We start from the raw sequence: 25980 nt of genomic DNA on the forward strand, positions 1-25980 counted from the left end.
TTATTCAGGTGTTGGAACAAGAAGCCCTTGTACTTGGGAGCGGCTACGTATGCAAGGATCTTGGGAAAATTGTAGCTGCCAATTTTACAGAACTATGGATTCAGCGCATTCGAACGACAGACGCTTTTATAAATTGAGCGATGCTGTGAGAGCTCAGGTGGAGCCAGATGCACATTGTCTGGAAAAAAAAAACATCCTTCTGCTACTTCTTGTCGTCTTCTTTGTCATTTTCGACAGTAGTAACCTCCGGCTGTTGATCATGTGACTCCTGTGATGTGAAATTTTTCCATTGCAGTTTTGCAAAACATTTTTATTTTGATACGGTTGAGAAACCATCTCCTCCTAGTACAAATACTTTCTATTGAAAATAATAAGTTTTTTCTAAATTGACATATTTCCATTAAGAAAATTTCACATTTATTTGTTTAATGGAAACACAGGACACAAGAAGAGCCACTGAAAAAAAGACTAGAGAGTAACACTATAAAATACAAATTAAAATCAATACACAACAAACAGAATGCAGTCTTTGAAATAAACGTATGCAATAGAAAAAATATTTTCCTTCCACTTTGCAACTTTCTGCTTCCTTGTTTTGGCCTGAACACAAGATTCCAATCAAATATATTCTTTGAGGTCGCAATGTGATCAAATGTAAAATACTGCAGGGGTGTAAGGACTTCAGCAAGCCTGCAACAAATCTTTCTATTTAAAATTCAATTCAGTGCATAAAAATCTGAAGAGTCGGCTCCCTCATCCTCACTTCTGTTACCGATTAAACGTTGATACCCAGTGAGTAGCATTCTGTCACAGCCTGATTTAGATATTGCAGAAGCCAAGTTTGTTTGAACTGAACAGTGCGTACGGTACATGTACTGTCATATTCAACACCATCAGCCAATGATTTGCTTCAGTCTATAATACAGAGAAATAATTTCTCTTTGGCTTGCCATCTTAGCCCATTAGTGCCTGGTGAGTGGGGATGTGAATGTGGAGGGCCTCTTGGCATGGCTGGACGCACTATATTCCCCTGCTGGGTGCAGGTGAGCACTCAATGCAGTCCTCAGCACCTGCCCTCTTTGTTCCCCTTGTTGATGGCTTTGCGGCGTGAAGGGGATCCGTCTGTCTGGCTCTCGTAAAGGCAGCAGCGCGAGGCCCAGTGAAAGCCATGCTGCTGCCATGGCATTGTGTGGGGCCTGCGTGGCTCCCAGAGTGACCCCACCAGTTCACTTCCTATGAAGAACTGAAGAAATATTACAAAAAAATGCAGAAACACAGATTTACACTTTGACATTTGGACAAATGCAGGTTAAAAATGTACATAACTGATTTTAAAAAATGGAATGAATAGACGTTTAAGATACTTCCCAGCAGGTGAGTAGAAGCAGCGTTCAGCTTCTATGCACCACAAATCGGGAACAAACTTCCTGGTTTGTAAGTTTGTTCCTATTGTAAACCAGACAAAACACTGATTTCCTTTAAATCTAAACTAAAACTCACCTGTTTAGAGTTACTTTAGTACTAGAATAAATTAAACACTGACCAGAATTTTGATGTGTAATGCCACTTGGAAAAAATGTAATGCTTGAATTGTTGATTCAAGCATCTTTGGGGTGTTTTTATGATGTAAAGAACTTATTGCAGAAAAATGCTATACAAAAAACTTGATTGATATTTTAGCTGAAATGCAACAATAAATTACACATTAAAAACTGTATCACTCAGCAAAGCACATTATATAGATCAATTACACAAAGATGGATGTTGGAAAGTCTTTATTTCTGTGATTACGATTATTTTCAAATTACAGGTAATAAAAACATAACATTTACAATTAGAATATTACGTCATGTACAAATGATGAAAGTAATTTTAAAAACAGAAATGTGGGATTAAAGCATGTTTAATACTTCCTTAAGGTATTTATAATCTGACCAACGAGTCTCGTTGGGGCAATTGAGGAAATTAGTATTCTGAACAACATGATGATTTTTTTTCAAACTGCCCCAATTGATCTAAAATAGGTTATTTATGCATATCAGCATTTTGTTGACAGATAATTCAGAAACAATATAAAAATTTACAAAGAATCTGATGTTTTTATATTTTTTAACCACTTCCCCAACTATATTTAAAGTATCCTTGAATGTTTGTTTTAGTCATAACAATCTCTTGTCTTTAGCCAATACTATTCTAAATCTTCTGAATATAACTCATAACTTGACAAATTATGCTAAATTTGTAATTTACACAAATTTACCATCTGATATCTTTAATGAGTTTATTTACATGCACAGTTCTTTCTTCACTGAAGGATGTGATAAAAAAAATAAATACTTTTCTTAAGCTGTGCGTGACGTGGCATAACTTGCACATTCTCTAGACTCTGATTGGTTGACCTGCACTCCATGACCGCTCCTCCCCCCTGAAGTTGTAAGCCAAGACTCTGAGAAAGTTAACAGGAAGCCTGATCAACTTGTTGAGATTTGGCTTCTGTAGTAATGTTTCTGTTTGCATTACATTGCTATCCAATGTTTGTCTAAGTTGGTTTAACGTTCCTGCTTAGCTTCCTATTTTGCTTTTCCTCCATACTTCCTGGTTCAAAATACAAAGTAAACCGTTCAGAACTCTAGCAGCTCAGTTTTGGATGAGACAAGTGAGGAAATTGCTACAATAATCCAACCTACTGAAAATGAAAGCATGCACCAGTTTCTCTGCACCTGAAGTCTTTGGTACACAGAACCTGTCTCCTTCTGGATTAGCATGATGACTTGATATTTAATTTCTGCTCATAATTATAGCAAACACAGACAGATGAATGTTTAACATTCAGGCAAACTTATACTCAAGCATAAATATTGTTCTGATATTTCTGCTGATTTGTTTTTCTTTTTTTTCAGTGATTACACACAAAAGACAGGAATAAGTTGTGCTACTCTTCAAGCACTACAGCATTTTAAAAAGTCAAGTGATGTTCAACTTCGGTTTATGTTTTGTGCAGAGAGAAAAAAATGAAGAGAATCATTAAAGTGGCTCTTAAAAATAACCTCTGCTGTGTATACTTTGAGACAAATGAGACTGATAAATCATTTAAAAACTGCAAAGTAAAATTTATGCTTGATTTTATGCATCTATAGCAGATACTGTAAAGTCAGCAGCAGCCCTGCTGAATTTCTGTGTCTAGTAATTATGTTTATTTTATATGATGATCAGCTGGACTCAGCAGGGTAGGTGGTTAAAGGTTCAGGCTAGTTTATGTTTGAATTGTCAGGATTTATTAACATTTACTAGCTTTACTACTGGAGGAGTAGTTGAGCAGCAGGGCTACTCATGGAGCCGCCTGCTGCTGCATGTTTCCAAGATTCAAACCGTACCAGTAGGTAACGATGGATCGACTCAAATTAGGATCTTTTAAAGACTGATTGCTGAAATACGTTTCAGTAGTTAATAAGTTTTTTAATAATCCTTCCTGCTTTTTCTTGTCTCGAGTTATCTCAGAAAAATATGTTGAAAATGTTTCAGTTTTTGGACCTATAGCTCCTGTTATAACTTAGGCTAGAGAAGACATGATAGTCAGGCTTGGTCCATCGGATTGACCAATCAAAGAACCTTTCAACCATGTAGACAACAGAAGACATCTTTCTTTGGACGTCTTTTCTCTTATTACCTTCCAACCCCAATCTCAGTACATCCAACAACAACAAAGAATTTTATTTCATATTGGAAATAAAATATAAGCCCAAAGATAAGAAGAATTCCTTTTTATCTTTGGGCAAAACACATGCATCACCATATTTGGCATTTCCCAACACATGAATCTTATGTTCAACACAGGAATTTTGCACATTTTCCATATCTGGTGTTCAAGTTGTGGCCTCAACCATCTTTAAATTATGCTAGGATACGTGCCTTTCCTTGTTTGAGTGCCAGTGTAAGATTACGGCTAAGATGTATACAACCAAAGGTCTCTGTGCTATCAGAAATTACATCTTTTTAACCCAAAATTATCATCCTCGAGACACACAGGACAATCAACCATAAACATGAAGACACACCTAAGATTAACAGTACAGTAACGAATTAGCATGGCAGTCATGTCTGGACTGTGGCAGGAAGCTGGAGTACCAGGTGAGAACCCACACATGCACAGGGAGAGCATGCTAACTCCAATCAAAAAGCCTCCAGAACTGGATTCAAATAGCTTTTTGCTACAACACAATAATGCTACCAGCTGTGGCAGTACCCCAAATTTAAATTTGCCTGGAATATGTTTCAGCCAAGAGTTTGTAGAGATCAAATAAATGCTTTTCAAAGCCCAGACCTAACTAGACAAATTAGGTGAATAAAATAAAGCAGCGATAACAGTTTGGAAAGGAAACTGTAATTACTATTTCTTTTGTTTCCCGCTCTTTAAATTGTCTTGCTGGAACATTTGTGTGCGATTACTTTGAGCCCTGAATTACTCAGCATTTTCTCTTTTTCGCAAATGCTCAAAATCCAGTTGAAAAATTCATAAAAACACTTTACGATAACATACAGCCAATTATGATTAGGTCACAGTTTTGCATTAAAGCCTTTACAAATACTGAGCACCAAATCCGATAAAGTGGGTCAATGCATAGTGGAGGTCAATGATCGCACTGAAATAAGCCTGACATTAATGTTTAATTTATATGATTTTCAAGGATATGAAATCTTACTGATAAGCTAAAGCAAATTAAGTGGCTGAAAGGAGGGTCATGAGCAGCTTGGTATTTAAGATCCAGGCTTTGAGTGGGAGCATCTTAGAAACCAATTACCAGACAAGAAATAGATCATTATTTTTTTCTCAGAGGGTTGTGGGGTGTGTGGGGTGGGGGCAAAGGTGGTCGCTAAAAGGAAAGGAGGGCTTTCTAGATTGAGGAGAGAAACCACAATAAAGACATAATCATCTACCCTCAACTTTTCCTATCCAACTTTCAGATTTTAATTTGCCGTCTGTGAAGTGGTACCTAATTTACTTTCGCCTCATCCCTTCAATGCACCATTGTTGCCGGCGCTGAGATTCAGAGCTTCCTCTCTTAGCTCACCTCGGCGTGAAATTGGTTTAATGAAGCTGAAAGGTATGGAGCTCTCACAACACTGTGGATTCCTGTGACACTGCTTGATCCACCCACCCCTCCTCTCCACGCCAGCCCCAGCTTCGACGCGGCTCTCCGCGCACTCGCTCATATTATGCTGCGATTCATAACCCAGCCACAAAAGATCCCTATCTCGCGCATTACATCAGAGCATATTTCTGTCCCTCCGAGACTCCAGAAACTCGGGCAAATACTGATTCGGAAAAAAAAAAAAAAAAACAGTGGCTTATGTGGCGTGTTTCAGGCACTTCCTGCATTCCAAATGAATCTTTCACGTGGAATAATTTGTGTGTGTTAAAGTGAAAGAGAAAGAATAACTGAAATAAGACGCCAACAAATCAGAGAAACCAGAGATATTCGGCAGAATATAATCAGAGAGTAACCTCACCTGTTTTTCCCACCTCTTCCAATCTGACCCTGTGAAAGGTGCTCTCGTGTTACCTGTCATCCTGGGTGTGTCTTCAAATGGGAATGGGAAGGAAGTCCTGTGGGATTATGGTGTGTGTTAGTTACATTAATATGATCCCCTCAACTCATATCGCTTACTTCTACTCGCCCTCCTTTAGGACAATCGAATGGAAATGCATCTGTAACCGAATATTCCAGCTTCTTCCACTTCTTTCTGAACGGAGACCCAGTTTGGAGCTGATTTCTACCCCAAAAAAATGCATAAAGAGGGTGGAAAAAAGAAGGTCACATTCAAGTTTAAAGGGCATGAGGTGGATAGGATTTTAAAAGTGAACTTCAATGTAAGAGAAGGGGAAGGACAGAGCTCTCCAGTTACAAATGTAAGTTTTTCACATTTTGTCAAGGTACAATCACAAACAGACCAACACAAAGTAGAACATAATTATGAAGTGGAAGGAAAAAGATTAATCTCTCAGGTCTGGCCTTTATAAGAGACATAAAGAGAGGGAGACGTTTTGTCACAAAGAAAAAACAAAGTGGAAGAAAGTTACCTGGTCAGAAGAGACAGAGCTCTAACTACGTGCATCTTTCCCACAGTGAAACATGGTGGTGGCAGCATCATGCAGCATGGAAAGGAAAGTGGATCAGAATTAGCTGGAGCTAAATTTAGCTCAATTCTGGAGAAAAAACTTGTTACAGGCGACAAAAGACGAAACTATAGAGCAGAGTTTTACATCAGAACAACAGCCTGAAACAAACAGCCAGCGCAGTGATGTTATGTAAAATTAATTCATATGGTCCAGTCAAAGTTCAGGCCTAAATCCAGTAAAGAATCTGTAGCGAGACTTTGCAGCTCATCAACTAATATGACTGATCTTTATCAAATTCATATTTCATAAAGAAAATGAATAAAAATGTCTCTGCATGAGTAAAACTGGTTTGGACAAAACAGATGTGAAGCTGTAATTTAAGAAAAACACGGTTCTCCCATCTTACTGCTTTGCAGGGATTGAAAACAAACACAAACCACATTTATTATTGCTTGGAAAAATATTTGCAAAATACTCTTACTTATTCTTCCACTTTACAACTATCTGCCCCTTTGTGTGGATCTCCTGCATCAAATGTCAATAGAGTGATAAGGTGACAATGAGAAAGCATGCAGGGAGTATGGATACTTTAGGAAGGTGCAGTATTTTCTTGCAGAACAGGTTCAGCAGATTTTAATTCTGTCCTGCAACACTAAACTACACTGGCTCTGAAATATTTGTAGAGGTTCTAATCATCTCCATGTTATGAAAGAGGAAATGAGTAAAATACCTTCTCAACATGATTGCTCCAGAATTTAGTACAAAAATATCCTTAGCAAGATAAAAAGGAATTTCATTCATTTCCTCAGCGGAAGACTGAAACCTGGGAATATATGTCCTCAATTTTAGTTTACGTCATTCATTTTGAGTGCAAATTGCTCTGAAAGTAGGTTGGGATGATGAAATGCTCACTTTTTAATAAATAACTGAACAGTTCATTTAATTTACTCAAAAAACCAATTGAGACTGACTGTTTTACACATATCTAAATCTACTTACAAACCAATTTAACATCTCATTTAATTGCATAACAATCCTAATATCTGAGATTGTGCGAAACAAAGAGATCACCTAAACTGATTGCACAATGCAGAGCAACACTTTTATAAGCAGCATTACACGAGGAGATGAAAGGAAAGAAAGAGGATGAGCAGATTTAAAGACTTTCAGGAACGGAGGACAGGGACAGGTCTGCCGCACACAGGTCCCTTTACACTGTAATGACACGGCCGTTAGGCTGAACTTTGGCTGGCGTATGTCAAAAAGAATGAGCACTTTCGCCTCTGTGGCACTCAGGCCACAGCTCTGCTGTTTGTCTTTGAAATGCCTTTGTGGGTGAGGCCTCTAGTGTACGCACAATGTGCCTGTTACAACTTTCCATTCACCGTGGGATTCTGAAACCTACAAAGGAACGCCAAATTATCATCCTGCGATTTTGTGCAATTTTGAATGAGCAACCGTCATCTAGTCAGAGTCGGCAAATGATTTCTTCTAGACTCGCTCTTGTTTCCTGTGATTTCAGTGCCGGCAAGGCCCATTTAGAAACAACATGAAGGTGGTTATGCATAGCAGCAGCCAAGTGAGAGATCTCTGCTCAGCTGTTGTGCTTTTCTTTTTTTTCCCCCTTTGTTCTGAAGTAAAATATCTGGTCCACGGGGGATTCAGATGAGAAAATGACAGCCACAGGGGTGCTATCTTTTACAGGTAATTACTCAATTATATGTAAACACTGTTTCAGGAGAAACAGTACAGTGGAGTGGGTCACACACACTGCTGAATGATCCACAAGAACCTGGAATCTCAAAGAAAAGAGGCATTTGAAAAACCAAAATAAATAGAAAATTAAATAATGCACATCCTGATATTTTTTAAAATGAAAGTATAAATTAATATTATTAAACCAAATCCGATCCCCTAACCTATTTTTTATGACAAACTTAGCACAGCCTCTTTAATCCCCTCACATTCGCAGTGACAGTACTGTTGTGCAGCCACTAGTGGGCGCTATCAAACAGAAAGGGACCCAAGGATTCCCCTGCAGGCTCCAATCTGAGGGGGGAAAAAAGTCTTGTTTGAACAGTGTTGGGAACCAACAGTGATTTTATAGGTTTGTTTAAGACACAGGTTAAGCCTTTGGACAGCCAGGTAGTTAAGCAGATGACTGTAAAGAGGCTGGGTGTTAGGTTACATTGATGCAGGCTAAAAGGATGAGTCTGTAAACATTTAGGCAGGCCTGACAGAGCAGATGAGATATAATATGTGTCCCGAAATACTGAGCTGTCACCCAACTGACTCAGGGAAGCAGAGGACACAGATTAGAGGTTTTTAACCCCTCGGGTTTGAATTCTTTCTATTTTAGGTTTCTGCCTCCTACCTGCAGCATGAAACCACACACTTAAACGCACACTTAATCAGGGATGGAAGCTACACATGGTGAAGCACGCTTGTGGTCAGCGGCTCTCCCTGTGGTCCTGCTCCGACCACAGTTACACACACGCCGAGTAAAGCCCTTCTTCCCCACCGGAGCGGCCCCGCAGGCCTTCCAACCATCGCCTGAGACAGCCTGCCACGAGGAATTAGAGGGAAGGAAGGAGGTTTCCTGAAGATTTACAGGCTTTAAGTTCCCGATACCGTCACTCTGAAAGAGCGGCAGGCCCTGCGGCTATTAGCAACAACAGCAGCCGCCTCCAACCGAGACGACAACACAACGCCTCCCAACCGATAGAATACCTTTTAGGGTTTTTCACACCTGATAGTCCAGTAGACACAATTCGTTTGCAACATTTGTTACATTTGCAGTTTGGTTTCACTGTGTCAAACAAACCGAACCCTAAGAAAAACCTGTTTCCTCCATCACCTGTGGTGGTGCTGATCCAAGAACCACTGAAGGAAACAACATAAAAATGTCTAAAGAATACATGAGAGCTTCTTCCTTCTTCATGAAATGTAAACAAAGATGGAGTAGCATCAGATTTTATTGGCTATAGGCGTTCTTATTTGAGTCTTATCTCTCATTAGCGCTAGGCTCTTGCATTTGTTTTGGTTGTATTTACCCAGAATGCCCTGAGCTAGAGTTTGGTTCCTGCTTGTGGAGCGGTCTCCAGTCCACTTGCATCCACATATTTATTTGAACCATACCAGAGTTCACTTCAATTAAAACCAGAACAAGGTTTCTAGGCAGGCCAGAGTTTCCATCAGATGTCGTTTGCACATTCACACCTTCCCAAACTAACCAGACTTTCTAGACAGACGGATGAGAGCGTACGCTGGGCTGTTGTGAATATAGCCATGAAGAGCAAAAATCCAACTTATAATCAAATGTTTTTTTTAGTTTGTCTTAGCCTTTCAGTTTCTTCTATTTTCTTCTGTCCACAGTCATTGTGTAAACTAACATGTCACTGAAACGGGTGACCTTCTCTGATATAATATACTTGTGTGCTGTAAGATGAATTTGTCATCTGCACATTGCTTTCTAAACATTTGTCTGAATGTCCTTTTCATAGATTAGGTACACACTGTTTGAAAATGACTTGAATGCTGCTTTGCTTTTGTATTCAGAAATTTCAAGTTTCAAACTGGAAAAAAACAATCGAAGACCAACTGAAGTTACAATTCCAACATGGAAACTTAAAGTCTCTCGTGCAACTCGGAGTTTGGTAACCAATGTGGCTTCTGTGTGCATTAAAACACCAAAATATTCACTTATAATGCTATGAATAACACTAAAGCAGTGGCCCACTATGTTCCTTAGCTGTCTGAGTTCAGTGTGGAGAAATACCTTGGCTGGTATCACTGACGGGAGGAGACCTGGTCACTTTGAACAAGAGTCAGAAAATCCTGTTGTCCTTATGTTAATACAACTGCCCTCCACAAATTAACTGTAAAGAGCCACACTTTCGGGTTCAAGGTGAAACCGCTCCTGAACGCGGTCTGACCTGAAGAATCGAGAACTCCCTCAAACACAACCTGTCTGACAACTTGGAGTAGTCGTCACGGGAGAGTTTCAAGGTTAAAACACAAAGGCCCATTTCATATTTGCCGACAAACATCTTGAAGATCTCTTGAGAAAAACTTTTGGGGAAATATTCTGTGCACTAATTACAGAGTATGGATCCTGTTACTTTGAAGTTAACACAATATTTCTGAAAGCTACACACCACTGTGAAATATGGTGGTTGTTGTGTGATGGTCTGGGGTTAATTTGCTTCTTCGGTACCGGGACGACTTGCAAGTACTGATGATGGAACCAATAGAATTGGACCATTAGTTTGAGACATGGACCTCCAGCGCTCCGGGTTATTCAACAAGACGACAATCTGAGGCACACCAACAAGTCTACCTCTAAGTGGCTAAAAAAAAAAATACAGGATTTGAAGAGGCCTATTCAAAGCCAAGGTATAAATCTGAAAGCCCTTCACAGTAAATAAAAATAATTATTGCCAGTCTTTGGCAAACACTTGAAGACAGTTGTTGCCGCCAAGAGTAGAAAGGCTCATTACTAGCTTCAGGGGGCAGTTCATTTGGCTGGGATAAATTCATAATTTAAAAAAGATTTCAGTATTTACTCAAGTAATCTTTGAACATGTAAGTGTGACAAAAAAAGTGAAAACAGGAAAAATCTGGAAGGGGCCAAAACTCAATTTGCAAGACTGTGCACTGTTGGTGTTGATCATAATATTGTGACACCTGACAGAAGAAGTGAATTACAGATTTTATCTTCACCTGTTAGAAGGTGGCAAATTGGCAGCTAGTTACTAAGCTGTCCTCAAAGTTAATGGAAGGGAAAATTAGCTAAAAATATTTGTTTTACCCTCTTTGTGGATTTTTCTGTGTAACATAACTCCTAATTATTCTTGGAAAATCTGCCTGTTAGTGGATTTTTTTTCTAAAATATTTGAAAGAAAATGCAGCTTGGGAAGCTGAAATGCCTAGGAGCAATGGCACTTGACAAGCTACATGACATTTGCATGATTGGCTGCACCCTCCAACACGGAGACTAATACAAGCTTGTGCATTTTCCACAGTGTATTCCAGTATATTTGGAGTTTGAACTATTAAAACAAAATGGTTAGAAGCATTTTAATTGGAGTCTTAGGTGTTCGTGGATGTCAACTATTTGTGGGCAGCTGTGGTCCCTAACCCCCGCGAATACCAGCAATCCACCGTACCCTATAAAAGTGAAAGAAATGGTAGTGAACTGTTGACAGGGTCACTGGCAGCCAAGGCTCTTTGAAGCAGGTTAGAAGCAAATGCTGTTCACTGCTCTTGTTCAGTTTCTGACAGCACTAAAATGGACATCAGACTAACAGAGCAATGGAAGAAGGCAGAGCAATCTGCAGAACTAAAGTGGCAGTGTTATGTAAAGTTCATTTTTTGAGCTTTGCATCATGTCATTATGCTATTCCGTGTTCAAAAACATACTTGGAGTGTTGCCATGATTCTGTCATGCATGTCTGAGAAATCCTTTAATCTCCATAGCAACCATTCAGCTGTGCAAAACTCCAGGTTGGAACCTGGCTCTGCCTTCTAGGCACAGATCCTCCTCAGAGTTGCAGTTTCTAAACTTCCGAGCTTCCATCTTACAGACCACCTCACCCCCATGTCTGCCCCAGCCAGCTCCTTCAGACTAGCCAGCAACAATTAGCAAACACCAAGTGGAACTGTAGAGCCGCTGATGATTATATGAGCTACTTCGCAGTCCAACACTGGTAAAAATGTTGTAAAAGGGGAGGAGTGATGTTGTGATGACTTCCTGAAGGCAGACTTTCAGAAAGAGCAGGATGTCACTTAGAGAAGCACATGGTACCAGGAAGCAGAGTGATTCTTTGGGCAATGTTCCAGCACTGTGTTGTTGCAAACTATCTGCATCCTTTCATAACAGCTGATCACTCTGACCTCTTTCAGGAGGAAGATGCACCCTAACACAAGACAAAAATGGTTTGAAAAGCAAAACATTGAGCCTGGGGTCTTGACTTGGCTTTCCTCTGGATATGCTTAACAAATAAGTTTGATCAGTGGTTGCCCATTTAATAGCTTATGGGACTTTAGCAATCTGCTGCTAACATCCCACTTCTAGATACCAAAACACACCTTCAGGGCTATAAATGAGTCCATGCCTAAGAAGGTCAGGGGAAGTTTTGGCAGCAAAAATCAGGCCCACAAACTTTTAGGTCATAATGTCATGTCTAATGTATCTGCCATGCTGGTTTTTATAAACAGCTTATGCAAACTCTTAAAATCTGAACATTTTCATGATTAAAATGTTTTTAAACTACTAACAAAGGTATGAGAATTTCTGCAAACAAGCATTTCTGCCAAGTACTTAAGTCATAATCTGCAGTTTATAGTATTAAGGCTGAATTTTCCGTGTTTGCATTTTTTTTTTTTTTTTGACAGACCTTGTGTGACAACCTTCTGTGGCCACTCCTCATTCCAGTTAGCTGCTCCCCGGATCAGCCAGCTAAATAGTAGGCGGCTTAATCTCCCTGTCAGCCTTCGTTTGCTTCCACTTTCTCCCACTGTCTTCCACTTTTTTTTATATAAAGACTGCTAAATATTTCTCCTTTTCTTCCACTTCTTCAAAACGATGAAGGTAGCTGATATGACACAGCCATGAGTATTTTTGTGTGACGTTTGGACTGCTTTTAGCTGCACTGTGCCTTGATAAAAGGCGTCATGGTCGGCCAAACACATGCACACAACCTGACTCACGCACATGTCACGAAAAATAACCACGGGATTAAAATCTCTACTGAATTACATGGCAACTGACAGCTCAAAATCGTCAACACTTAACCTTCGATGGTCTGACTTTGTTACTAAATGTTATGTTAAGCATTTAATAACTAGTTTTTTGACATTTGGAGTTTTGATTTAAGAAAAAATAAACATCTGGATGTGAGCTAACATCTGGATCTATGGGACTCATTCACAGCAGAATGAAGCTGCATAAAAAGACCGTCGGATACAAAAAACCCAAATGCATCATTTTTACATATCTCGCAGAGGGGCCCCATGTTCCGTAGATGGGCTTACACCCTGAGCAGGTATGTGCTATGCAATTACAAGACTAGCTCAGAGCGTGCAATTATCAGTCGGTGCTGTAGCATTAAGTGCGGGGGCAGTGGTGAAAACAACTTTAAAGAGAGGCGGCGAGTTTCAGGTGTCGAGATTTACCTCACCTGACTAATTTTTCTCCCTTATAATCTAGCTGAATGTCCTCAGCAATGAGGGCAGACCCACTGCGTGGCCTGGCTGCAGTGGGTGTGACCCGGCATGGGAGAATGTGTGTAGGTGTGTTTACCGTTTTAAAAATAGGTCATGCCTGACAGACAACCGACAAATCAAAAGTGTATGTTTATGTTGTCTCTCGAGAGGGACCGTGTGAATGTTGCTCTGATCGTGACTGAGTCTGCACATGTGGTATGAGGCCGCGCGACAGCGTCGTCATCAGAGATAGACAGGGCGCAGAACTGATAAGAGCGTCAAAAACTGATTGCATATTTTTGAGGAGGTGCAAGTGAGTTCAGTGCTTTTCCAATATGAAAAAAACACCAATAGGAGATTCACGTTCATCCCGACTTGTACATATGGAAGTGTGTGTGAGTGTTTGCATATATGCGTGTGTGTACAGCCATGTCTGCAGGGTGAGGTGGAGGCCAAGGCTTTGGCAGCAGGTCTGGCACGTATTTCAGGCCCAAACCTGCATGGAAGAGAGGGGAAAAACTAAAGAGGCAGAAAGCAAATAGGTGTGAGACTATCTGCCTTCATATGTGACAAGCTTCACTTATTCCTCACCATCATTATAAGCTCCTCACACTGTAGAAGCAGCTTAACACTGTCTCTGGATTTATTTTACAGTCATTACAGGAGCAAATCAGCAACGGACAAAACATGTTTTAACTTCATGCAATCAGGATACACAAACTTTAATCTCCAGTTAAATCTTTGCACACCTTAATTTGTTGTGTGTATCTTGCTGGGTGGTCACAGTTTCCACTTGTTACACTCATATTATGTTCTCTCCCTCTTGTTTTGAGTTAAGATTCGTATCTGTACATCTCCTCCACCACCTTGCAGGCAGCAGGCATGTGGGGCATACTTGTTTTTGCTTCACCATGTCAGCCAGGCGCATCGTGGCTGATGAATTCATTGTATTTCAGTAGTCACGCATTCCAGGAATGCGTTTAAAGTCTATTTGCGGTGCTCATATAGTTTGTCTCTCCTGCAGCTGTCCACACAGTTTGGCTTTTTTATTTTGATTTCAGCTTCCTGAGGTTTAGTTGGTTTGCTTGTCACTTTATTAAACATCATTGGAATAGGAAGTACTTAGGTCCTTTGTTTAAGCAAAGGAAAGTTGCCTTTCTGTTGCAATCAAGACAGAGACAAAAAAAAACTGTTTGGAATTAAGCAGAAGTCCTCAGTGCATAAAATTATATCCCGTGGCTTTAATATGATAACATATTGCTTTTGCAGTACAATGCTTTTGTAGTGGCACTATTGTTGTTGGGTTTTGACTGTAGCTAAACGTTACTGTCAATCGTTTTTTTCAGTTATTCTTTCATTTGTCCCTAAAATCCTAAAAATCAGGAAACCTCTGTCAGAATGTTTTGAAACAAATTAATTGCTGATTGAAAAGTTTACACACTCTCACTATGTGCATAAATATATTCAGCAAATTAGTTCAAGAAGTAAAATCGTACATATTTGACATGAATAAGGTGCAAAATTTCAGGCATTTATTTCCATCACTTTTAATGATTATGGTTTACAGTTGATCAAAACCCTACATATCTCTCAAGAACAGTGATATTACTGTCTTTAAAGCAGCTACTGATACTTTTGAATGCATGAGCAGGAACCAGCTGGAAACTGAAATGAGCATCTCAATAAAGCTTATCATTGTAAAGTAGAGCTGAATTAGAGTTGATTTTGATTAGAAGTAAATGGAATACCGATCAACATATTTCATCAACATCAAATATGTTGAACAAATTAGAATTGTGTTGTCTTTACATGTTTGGCGAAGAGTTAGAAGCTGCTGGTGCTGTACTGGTGCAGCACTAGCAGCTCAACACATTTATGTTTGTGTTTTAGAAATTAAACGTTTTAGCACTGTTTTTCTGTATTGGATCAGTATCGGCTGATACTAAACTTCAGATATCGGTATCAGAAGTGAAAAAAGTGGATTGGTGCATCTCTACTACAAATAAAAGCAAGGTCAAATTCAGCAACCAAATTAAAATACACTCTACCGTATCTGGTGGACAAATATCCAACCAAAAATGATACCAAAAGCTTGTTGATATCTGAAACTTGTGTCTCTCCAACTTGCTGTGGATATTTAGGGAAACATTCCTGAGGGTGTTTGCATATTATTGAGACTATATGTATATTTCTGACCCTGTGTGGTTTCAGGAAACCTTTAAATAAAATTCTAACAATTTCACCCAATTTATGTTGCTTCATGTGGGATCATTACAATCTGAAAAAAAAAAGAACATTTCAAATAATTTACACAATTTTACATAATGTAGACAGGTAAACTATTTCAGGAAACTACATTTAAAAAAGAAGGAAATGCTTAAAGCAACCATTGCTTATAGATAAATGTGATGCAGGAAAACACCAGATTAATTAAGGAGCCCGAGAACAGAATAATAAAGACTGAATAAATGTATTCAGACTGACATGCCACCATCCTCACCAGCTGGACTTGTGGCTCCTCAATTTGGTTTATTTACAACAACAGCCATTATGAGTTGCATTTTAAATCTAGCTAAGAATCCACTGAGGATACTGGCAGATAAAAGGATTTCCTTTCTAATATCCAGCTAATGCCTACACCTACACGGAAACGCTTCTAAAGAGAGGATGTGTCCCCCGAGGCAGAAAGTAAATCACTGTCCATTGTGACCACGGCATAAAAGTGGCATTACCGAGTGTATCAACTCCGTAACCTCAAAGGAAATCTCTATTCAGCGGCTATAAAAGAACGCCTTTGCTCTCTATTGCTGTCGGGCCAGTTATGGAAAGAAAGAATGGATTAAGAGAGAAAACAGACAGAAGAAAAGTGGAGAGCACACAGGTGAAGTCCTATGGCGGTGGAGGTTTGCTCAGCTGTGCTGTATTCTTTTCTGCACCCCGCCTTGCAACCAAAGACTGGGATATCTTTCCATTTCACTCTCCCCCACCCTCCCTCGCTCGCTGTGTCTTTCTCCCGCTTTCATATTTGCACAGGTGAGAGGACAGGCGTCCAATGAGTGTGGGTGGGAGACCTGAAAGTCAGGTTTTCCTGGCTGCCTGGTGGAAGGAGTTTACCTTCAGACTGGTGCATAGACGGAGATTTGATCACAGGGGCCCAGCCAGTCTTTTGTCTGAACAGACAGCAAACACACAAACATGAAAAAATAAGCAATTCAGAGCTCATTAGTTGCGAAACACAGTGAAATATTAACATGTAGCAGGTGAGCTGCGTGATGTTAATATAAGATGCAGAAAAAAGAGGCAGGTGGAGCAATACCGGAGTCATAATGGGTGGAGAGGTTTGGCCACCAGGGCCAAAAGTTCAGAGCTAGGAAAGGTAACTCAAGCCACCATGTGCCAGAGTCTCACGTGTTCCCATCCCTGTCCTACCAGCTCGGGTTTCTGGCTCGTCCAGGCCTCTTGGGAGCTGAGGTCCCTACACGCAAACACCCTCCTGCCCCCATCTTGATCGTCAACTTTTTGAGCCCTTTTGCCCCGCCTTCCAATACTAAACACACACTATAGGCAAACACATACATAATGCATCAACTCCATGAGTGAATTCAGCAAACACAGGAGTGCAGGCTTAATCCAGAGAAACTCCACGTTGCCTCGCTATCGCAAGCAAACAAGGATTTGCACAAGTCCGAGAGGATGAGCCGATTGCGCAAATCAGAGCGGTGCCTTTCTTTTATCATGCTACGGTCTTGAATGTTTACTCCGGGCATTTCAAACATAAATAGCCAATGTAATGTAGCCAACGCAGCCAGAGGAACAAGTTGTAAATCATCATAATTATCATTACGCCCTAGTCAAGAGCGTGTTGCTCAGATGCAAGAGGTGGGATTATCTGACATATGTACACTTGAGGGCTTTCTCTCCCTTCCTCCCTCCCTTCTCCTTCTCTGCTTGTGAAATTCCACCGAGGGAAATTTATCTGATTCATATCTTCTTCAGTGAAACCTGAATCATCATTGAATAACAGAAAAAAATACAGTTCAAGTTTCATTTCAACAGCCAACATGGTTGAGCTGAAGCCACATATTTATTTACAGTGTATAAACGACATATAAGCCTTTTTCTTCTCAATGTTTGATATTAAATCATAATAAAAAAATTCAGTATATCTATATTTGCTAAATGCTAAGATAATGAGAAAGTGAAGGTTTAAGTGTCTTCTTTATGATTTATGCATCTTTTTAGAAGCAGACCATTTTTTTTAAACTCTTGGTTGTTTTTCTTTTTTTTTTTGAATAATTGCTATTCTTGTGTTACAAGTTCAAGCTTCCCAGCGATCCTCTGAATAAAAAGCATCAAATAAAAGTTACGCAAATGATGTTCCCTTTGTGTTGTTGAATAAACACACCTGTGCTAGCACTGTTTCTGTGAGGGCAATTCGGTTTGACTAACTGTAAACGCTGAACATGCAAAGGCATTATATTTGCATTAAAAAAGGTTTTAAAAGACATAAAAAGGGTCTCAGATATTTGGGGTTTGTATCAAGTGTCTGGAAGTAATCCAAAATATTAAACTAAGGGACATCATCATACTCAGAACAAAGAACAAAACAATAAAAAAAAAAAACTTTTTCATCCAGTTTGATGTGTTGCTGTCAGACCAGACATTTAAAATAACAATCTACTAAAGACTTATTCATTCAGTCTGCTACCAAGATATCACTGATTAAATTAGTTAAAGTTTAAGTTCAAAGTTAAAGTAGTGTATGCTTGATTTAGTGACACATTTTTGTATGTTACGTTTTTGCCATTTAAAGCGTTTTGAAGTGCTTTGTTGCTGAAATGTGCGATACAGATAAACTTGACCTGACTTGACTAATAGTCAAAAAAAAAGATTAGTCTGTGTAAATTAATGCTGTAGAAATAGCCTGAAATTAATTGAAGTTTAAGATATGACTGTATTTTTTTTTAAAAACTGCAGAATTTAAAACTTTTGGTATCTTTCTGCAATTAGAGAATAAAGTCAACTTCATTAAAGTTGACTTTAGTTTTATTATGCTTCTGATTGCTGAAGTTGCAGAGCCTGAAATAGCCATGATGTCATCAGGATAAGATGACGCATGGACGATGAATATCCTTGTAATGACAGGATAAGCATTTTAGTAACCCAGAATTTCCTCATTCTTTGAAAAGTGGTCTGGAGTCACCTGTTAGGAGCCGCAATAAACTTTCAAACAATAGCTTTAAATATTTCTTCCAATTAACATAACAACAATGTTGTGTTTGACATAGTTTTTTACAAAGTATAACATGTAAGAATAGAATAGAATAGAATAGAATAGAATAGAATAGAATAGAATAGAATAGAATAGAATAGAATATTCATTATTGCCCCAGTCGGGAAATTCTGGTGTAGCATATATATATATATATATATATATATATATATATATATATATATATATATATATATATATATATATATATATATATATATATATATATATATAAAGAGGATAAGATGCGTCATCTTATCCTCTTTTTTGTTTGCTGCATTTTATTTGTGGTTGTATTCTTTTTTGTTTGCGTCTATTTTTATGTTTGCTGCATTTCATTTGTGCGCATGTCTTTTTTTTTGTTTTCTCTGTTGCTGCACATTTGGACCTGTTGGCCACTGTACCATCCTCATACGACGTGATATAACAACTTTATTCTCACACAAATTTATTCTCATAATTTTATATTCCTCCATAATTTTAAGGTTGCATTTTTTTTGTTTTTAGTGTGAGATCAGCATAAAAAGATAAAACAACTATAAGGCTTTTTACACATCTTCACTAGAGATGCCAATGTCCTAAATGCAGGCTCTGTTCCTAGGTTATTATTGGACTGGACAAAAAAAACAACAAAAGTATTTAAATAAATTACCTAAAAATACATTTGAAAGCAAATTATATTGCCTACACAGAATTGGACTGACGAGTCTCACATGCTCTTCTTTCAAATGGAAAAGTGTTGAAAAGCTCTCCCATTTTTTTGATTTTTGTAATATCTATTAACAGACAATAAAAAAGCCGTGTTACAAAAGTTAATATTTGCAGTTCCTATGCTTCTTTGACAGTAAAAATCATCCAGCAAGTCTAGTTTTCCTCTGCATTTTTGAGCCTCCCAGGAGCTTTGGATGTGGAGGTGTGAATGCTAACAAGGCCCAATCTGTGTGCCACATAAGAAAAAACAATTCATGCTAATCTGCCGCCACAGACAGGAGTCCAGTTAGGCCAATCAGGAGAAGAATCATCTGGAGTGGAGAGGTCTCACAGAAGCCCAGATCAGGACCCTGATTGCAGTGGGGTGAATTACAGCTCGAGAACGATGATGGCTGCCTGGGTCAGCACTGATGGAGAGATTCTAACTGCACCAGCACAGACAGCTTCAACTCACCTGATGCACACTGATGTGCATAAATGCATGACTTTAAATCACAAATGGGGGCATATTCACCAACAACGTCGGCAAACCTAAAAAAAAAAAAGTTGTATTAGTCAAAAATGTCAATCCTTGCCTAGTTCACTTGGTCTTCAAAGCCTGCCCTCAGGCTGACATTTGACCCTTCGCACAACAAGTAAATCAAAACAATTCAGCAAGCTACTTCCCATAAACTCAGCGCAGATAAAACGGGAAACTATCTTTGCCCTGCAGCAACGTATGTAAATGCGTCAGGGGAAGGCTGATCTCTACATGAGTGAAGGGAGGCAGAGTGGAGGAGTCTTTACTAAGAGTGATTTATACGTCTTTGTGCCACAGTAACAAAAAACTTTAACAAAATGTAACCATCTGATCATCCTTTATTGTTCTTGCTCCCCACTAGCTGTGTTTAGGGCACATGAAAGAAAAGAAAAAATGAATAAAGTGGCATGAAAGCAATTAATAAAATACTCTGATTAGACTCCACATTGTTATTTGAAGGGAACAACACAAGTTATTTTCTCATCGTTTGGTCATTCCTGGTTCAGTGGCAAAGAGTCTCAATGGTAGTGTGTACAAATGAACCAAGCTTCTCCCGTCTGAACCATTATTAGTAGAGATGAAAATAAAATTTGAAGTTGATGTTAATCATTTTGGTGAGAATGAACTGAGCGTCTCCAGACCGGGTTCTTGGTTCTTAGTGGGGATGAAACAAACTCCTAGATTTATGAACTGAGCATCAGGATTCTTTATAAAATTAAAACCATCACAGACAACACTGTGCATCCACTTTATCAGACTGGAATACAACAATAGAGCATCTTCAGTCAGAGGCTTCTTTATTTGTACTGTGACACTGACTGCTACAGGAGATCCTTCTAGCCCAGCATCACCAGCATCTACCACTAAGCCTGTCACAATAAACAAATAATCACATAATAAGTCATTGGAATAATTTGTCAAATTTGATTATAAAACGTCTATTTGGCAAAACTATGACTGTTTAATAAGCAGACCTGCAGTCTTTATTGATGAAGATGAAGAAATTGGGTTTTGATTTGTCTGTTGGTTTGTAGTTTGTTTTAATGGTTTTAGTAAGATCTGAATAATAACGTAAACATTTATGTAATTACTGAGCTGGCTTTTCACCAAGTCACAATCTGTTAAGTCATATTTAATTATGTCAACCTTTCCAGGGGCTGCAGGTGAAAATTAGCATTTTTGCTATAACCTGGTACCAGGCATCTCTTCTTTTAAATGGTTAAAAAAATGTTGTGCATTGTGGCTGTATAAATAAATATTATAAATCAAGATAAGCTTAATAATTTCCATTCTGATGATTATTGTTTAAAGAGACACCATTGTGGTTCATAATAGTGTGGTTTTAATTCCCATTTCACTTATTATTTTTGGTTGTTGATTTTTATTTTGGATATTTAAAATATCTTCCACTAAAGTGTTGTGTGTTTGTCACAAAATTAAAGTAAATTAACATGTATTCATGTGCCAGTACCAATATATTAGTTGAAAATTATCTCTAAAAAACAATATTATTATTTAACAAAATAATTTTGGGGACAATTTATCATCCAGCAAACTTTGTTACTGTAACAGGCTCTAAAATTCTTTGAACTCTTGGATGAAAAAAGTTACAACAACAACATTTGTCTTTGCGATTAATAAAGTATTTTTTAATTTGATTAAACTGTATTGAATCGCGACCCTAAAGAACGTCAAAAGAACATATGAAGCCTGACCGGGGTAGAGAGACTGAAGATAAATCCTTTCATAAACTATGGGGGGAGTGAAAAAGGTGAGTTTGTGGGACAATTTAAAGAGTTAGGAACCCACTTATACACATTTAAGTTAATCAGACTGCCAGTAAAAGCACTGCAGCAGCAAATCATCAGATTAGATCTGCTTCTACTTGCAGTGGAATTAATAGTTAATTCAAGCTTAGTTTCCCTCATTTTAAGGTGACTGCCCTGTTGCCCCAGGTTGTTTATGGGAGCTGAGAGCCTCACAGTGACGTGCGATAGTACACAGGCGAGACTGCTCCCAGCTTCTGGAATAGACAGGCGAGAACAAGCGCACACATGTGCCCCCTGCTCTGTCATGCTGACACGCTAAAAACATAGACACAAAGCCACATGGATGGTCCGGGTCATGTAACCGTGAAGGGATCTGTGCCAAACGAATGCTGGACATCACTGAGGAGAGATTTACTTGTTTAAAGGGAAAAGTTTGCAATGTTTTTCAGGACACATCACACAATCCTGGAGGTGACACATTTCAGGACAACCCTGACTAACGAGCGACTGGAAACCATGACTACGGTTTCCAAATGGATCCTGTTTTGGTTCTTCAGGGCATGACTCATAACACCTAACCCAACACTTAATAGTTTTGAAGGTTTCGTTGTCGTCGGTTCTCTTTTTCTTTTTCTCGCTACTGGGAACATGAGAGCTGCTTCCAGTAAGAGTGTGTACTGTACACCCAGGAGCTAATGGAGGCAACGGGGGAGGTGAGGGAAGACTTTTAGGGTGCCTAGAGTTTTGGGGGCAGAGTGGGTCTATTTAGCCCCCAGCAGATTGCCCCCTCTCTTCTTCCACCCCCCTCTCCCCCTCTTCCTCCCCTCTCCTCCCCCTGGCTTTGTGTGCCTTGAGCCCACTCCTCCCCCTTTTGTCACCCGGGCATTCCGCTTTGGTTAGCACACACAATGGGCGCTCAGTGCTCACCCTCCTGACACTGCATTCTGCCTGTGCACTAGGGAGTGGGCACGGGAGGGAGAGGAAAAGGGGTCCAGGGGGGAAGGTTAAAGGATGACAGCAACTCACCCCATGTGACCAAAATGCCATCAAGTACCAACCACCGCCCCCTGCTCTACGCCTCTTTCAAAGACCGGCGTCCAACTTCACCCATCCGTACAGATGGGCAGTAAAAGTAGAGCCAGTGGGCCTGTTGGCACGGCGAAAAACAAAAACATCGACCTCACCAGCCAGACAAATGAACAGGTGTCTCTTATGGCTGACTGGCAATTCATTGGCTCGCTTTTCCTGCCCGAGCAGCTACATGTGTGTTCCCTTCTTTTCGCTGCTGCTGGGCACACATCCTAAGAGGAATTTTAAGACCTGGCTTCAGATCATTTTTGTCTGAGAAATAATCCCCCTTACATCGTCAATGGTAAGAGTGGATCTGGCATACTTACAGAGCCAGGCATTGCTGCTTTGTTTACCAGAGATTAGGTACTCTTCCTGGCCTGCAGCAGTTTGCCCTGCCTTTATAATGACGCCTTTTATTTTGACATGTAATGGAATAAAGTATTTTGCAAACAGATGCACGTACAAAACCTGATAAAGGGAAGCCTCTACATATCTGAAGTGATTGAAGGAGAAATGCCCAAAGCAAATAAGCAGTAATGCTCTGGGAGTGAAGCTGCAGATCTTGTATGACTTTGCACAGACTTAAAATTTAATTCCAGTATAAGGAAGCAACTAGTTGTGTGTGTGTGTGTGTTGGGGTGTGTGTGTGTGTGTGGGTGTGTGTGTGCGTGCGTGTGTGTGTGTGTGTGTGTGTGTGTGTGTGTGTGTGTGTGTGTGTGTGTGTGTGTGTGTGTGTGTGTGTAGGTGTGTGTGTGTGTGTGTGTGCCAGAAGCTTAGAGGCAGGTGGGGGGTTAGTTTGGGTTTCAAAGACCCTGCTTGTTCGCCCATATTTCACACCACGGTGACATCTTAAAGCCTAGACAGGCCTGGTTGCTTCGCCCTCTCTTTCACTTTCTGAGAAATAAAAGGGGGGAATTGGGATGTGAGGGAGGGGGCACTGAAATATATGCAAATGGTTCCCCAGAGGGGATACGAATTTTATGGGTTTAGAATGTAGTTCAGCCAACCTGAATAATCAAATGTGGGAACAAAAAAACAAGCCCCCATCATCCCACCATCACAGCTCCATATACCTCCAGATTAAACACATACCACCTCCCTGCAACTTTAAGGCCTCATCTCCGTTCCCTCCTGCCAGGCCTTCACATAAGAAGAGCACAGCGCATCCAAACTCTTATTAGGATCTCCTCACGGGGCAAGGCTCAGGGAGGAAAAAATTACAGGGGCTTGGGGGCGAGGACGAAGAGGAGGAAGAAGAAGAGGAGGAGGAGGAAACGAGAAGAGGGGCTAGTGTACCTGATCAGGCAGAACTGCCGGCTTCTGATTACGACACCATTTTCTCAGCGGGCTTCTCAGCCTCATCCTGCTTCTGTGAATATGGAGCGCAGGGCCAGCCAATCCCCACAGCGCTCGCTCTCGTCTAATGGCAGAATTAAGACCGTTTAGAGTGATTTCCTCTGCCTTCATGGCTGCTCCCTGAAAGAGCTGAATCTTTTTTCCCTTTGCGAACATTTACAATGTGGGGGGTCTGGCATGCAACTGGTGAGAGAAAAGTTCTACATGACTGAACATAACATTACAACAGGTGGGGAAATGAAAAGAAACTCTGCAGAACATTTTAACGACATCGATACATCCTTAAAAAACAACTATTTATGTTTGCTTCATTTTTTTCCCTTTTGTTTTCTAGCAGACTTAGCGGATTTTATAACTAGCGTCATATGGAGCGCTTTGCAAAATTGTTCGCAACTCGTGAACCTTTCCATATTTTGTCATGCTAGAATCTCCAACCTCGATGTGACACATAATTGAGAAGAGGAAAGAAAAAGACAGTGTTGCTTTTTTTGTGTAAGGAATAAAAATATAAATTGTGGCATATATTTGCATTTAGCCCGTCAATACTTTGCACAACCACCTTCGCTGCAGTTAGATGTGGAGGACTTTTGAGGTACATCTAGAAAAGGAAAAACTGCCAATTACTCTACAAAATAGCTCAAGCTTAGTCAGAGACAAGTCTTTGGATTATATTTGGAAAGTTGTAACGAATGCAATAAGTTAGAGGTATAATTAAATATGAGAAATAGCATAAATAATCCATAAGAGACTCGCTCAATGTTCATGGAATATATAGTAGCAACACTGCTTTCAATATGGAGAATCAAAAGTTTTTGCCAGCCTTCACTGCAAAATGACTCAAGATGAGTCAGATTGGAGAAAATAATTACGCACCCAAAACCTTTGATTTGGCTCTGGCTGCATGTTTAGAGTCGCTGACCTGCTGGAAGGAGAAGCTCTGCCCCAGTTTCAACTCTTTGAAAACATCCACCAGGTTTTCTTCCTTGTCTTTAGCTCCTTCCATCATTTTATCAACTGACCTATAAAGTCAAATTTAAGAAAAGCAATAATAAAGTTCTTCATTCAACAGATTCTTCCTGCTGACATGTGGATCTCTGCGGCTACTTCAGAGTTTCCACTTATCTGTGGTTTGCAGTTGAGCCAAACTGTTTCCATGTTTGGATGAAGATTTCCAAGAACTGCACTCTTGGAAATCTTCAGAGTTTGGAAGATTGTTTGATAACCAAACGCTACTTTGAACTTCTCCACAAATTTCTGGGGGAAAGGAGGTAACTACAAATCCATGGCACAACTTTCAGAGACTTACTTGAAGAAATGATGCAAATGTGAAGTTCCACTATTTTACGTTGGTTTATCATTCAAAATCTCAAGAAAACACATTAAAGTCTGAATTTAATGGCATTTAATACATTTAATGGGATATGAATATTCTACTAAGTAATGACAACATTGAATATCCTATCAAAACTTTTCAATCTCTTGATTCACTCATCGTTTTGATTTTCAGATTTTTAAAATAAATATTTGCTCCTCAGCACTTTCAGTTTTGTTTGGCAATGGATGTAAAACATCCAAGGAAGCAATGGAGAAACTGAAACCAAACCTAACTGGGAACAGTAAACAAAACATTTTAATAGTGGTAGAACCAGCTACAGCAGTTCCAAAGAGGTTGCAGAAACATAAATGGTTTAAAACTTATTTGATTTTGAGTGCCATACACATTTTTCTTGTTTCCCAATTTTGAAGTGTTTCTTAAAGTTAAGAAAACAAAAATGTAGCAACTTGTGTTCTGCAAATTTGCAGAAATTACATTTAATCGATTCTAAGTGAAAAGGTTAGAGGAGAGGTTTCATGTCAAATTTCACCCCTCCTCCGCACCTCCAGACTAGCGGCAGGTGAAACTACCTGGTGAAACTCTGAGTCTGCTGAGCTTATCATGCAAACTACTTCTCAGTGC

General features: G+C 39.6%; 1 long non-coding RNA gene across 3 annotated transcripts in view; it reads right to left on the minus strand.

Moving 5' to 3' along the window:
- Window positions 1–289: 289 nt before the first annotated feature.
- The window catches only part of LOC108166657 (uncharacterized), a 63114-nt gene continuing 37423 nt past the window's right edge, over window positions 290–25980 (minus strand). For 2 of the 3 annotated variants that reach the window (XR_014089345.1, XR_001777021.2), the window contains one exon: window positions 290–6104. This is a non-coding gene — a long non-coding RNA (uncharacterized LOC108166657). The remainder of the gene's footprint in view (window positions 6105–25980) is intronic. The other variant, XR_014089346.1, reaches the window with a different exon arrangement.

The sequence above is a fragment of the Poecilia reticulata genome, chromosome 10 (genome assembly GCF_904066995.2).
Source record: "Poecilia reticulata chromosome 10, P_reticulata-male-v2, whole genome shotgun sequence".
In the NCBI taxonomy this organism is placed as follows: Eukaryota; Metazoa; Chordata; class Actinopteri; order Cyprinodontiformes; family Poeciliidae; genus Poecilia; species Poecilia reticulata.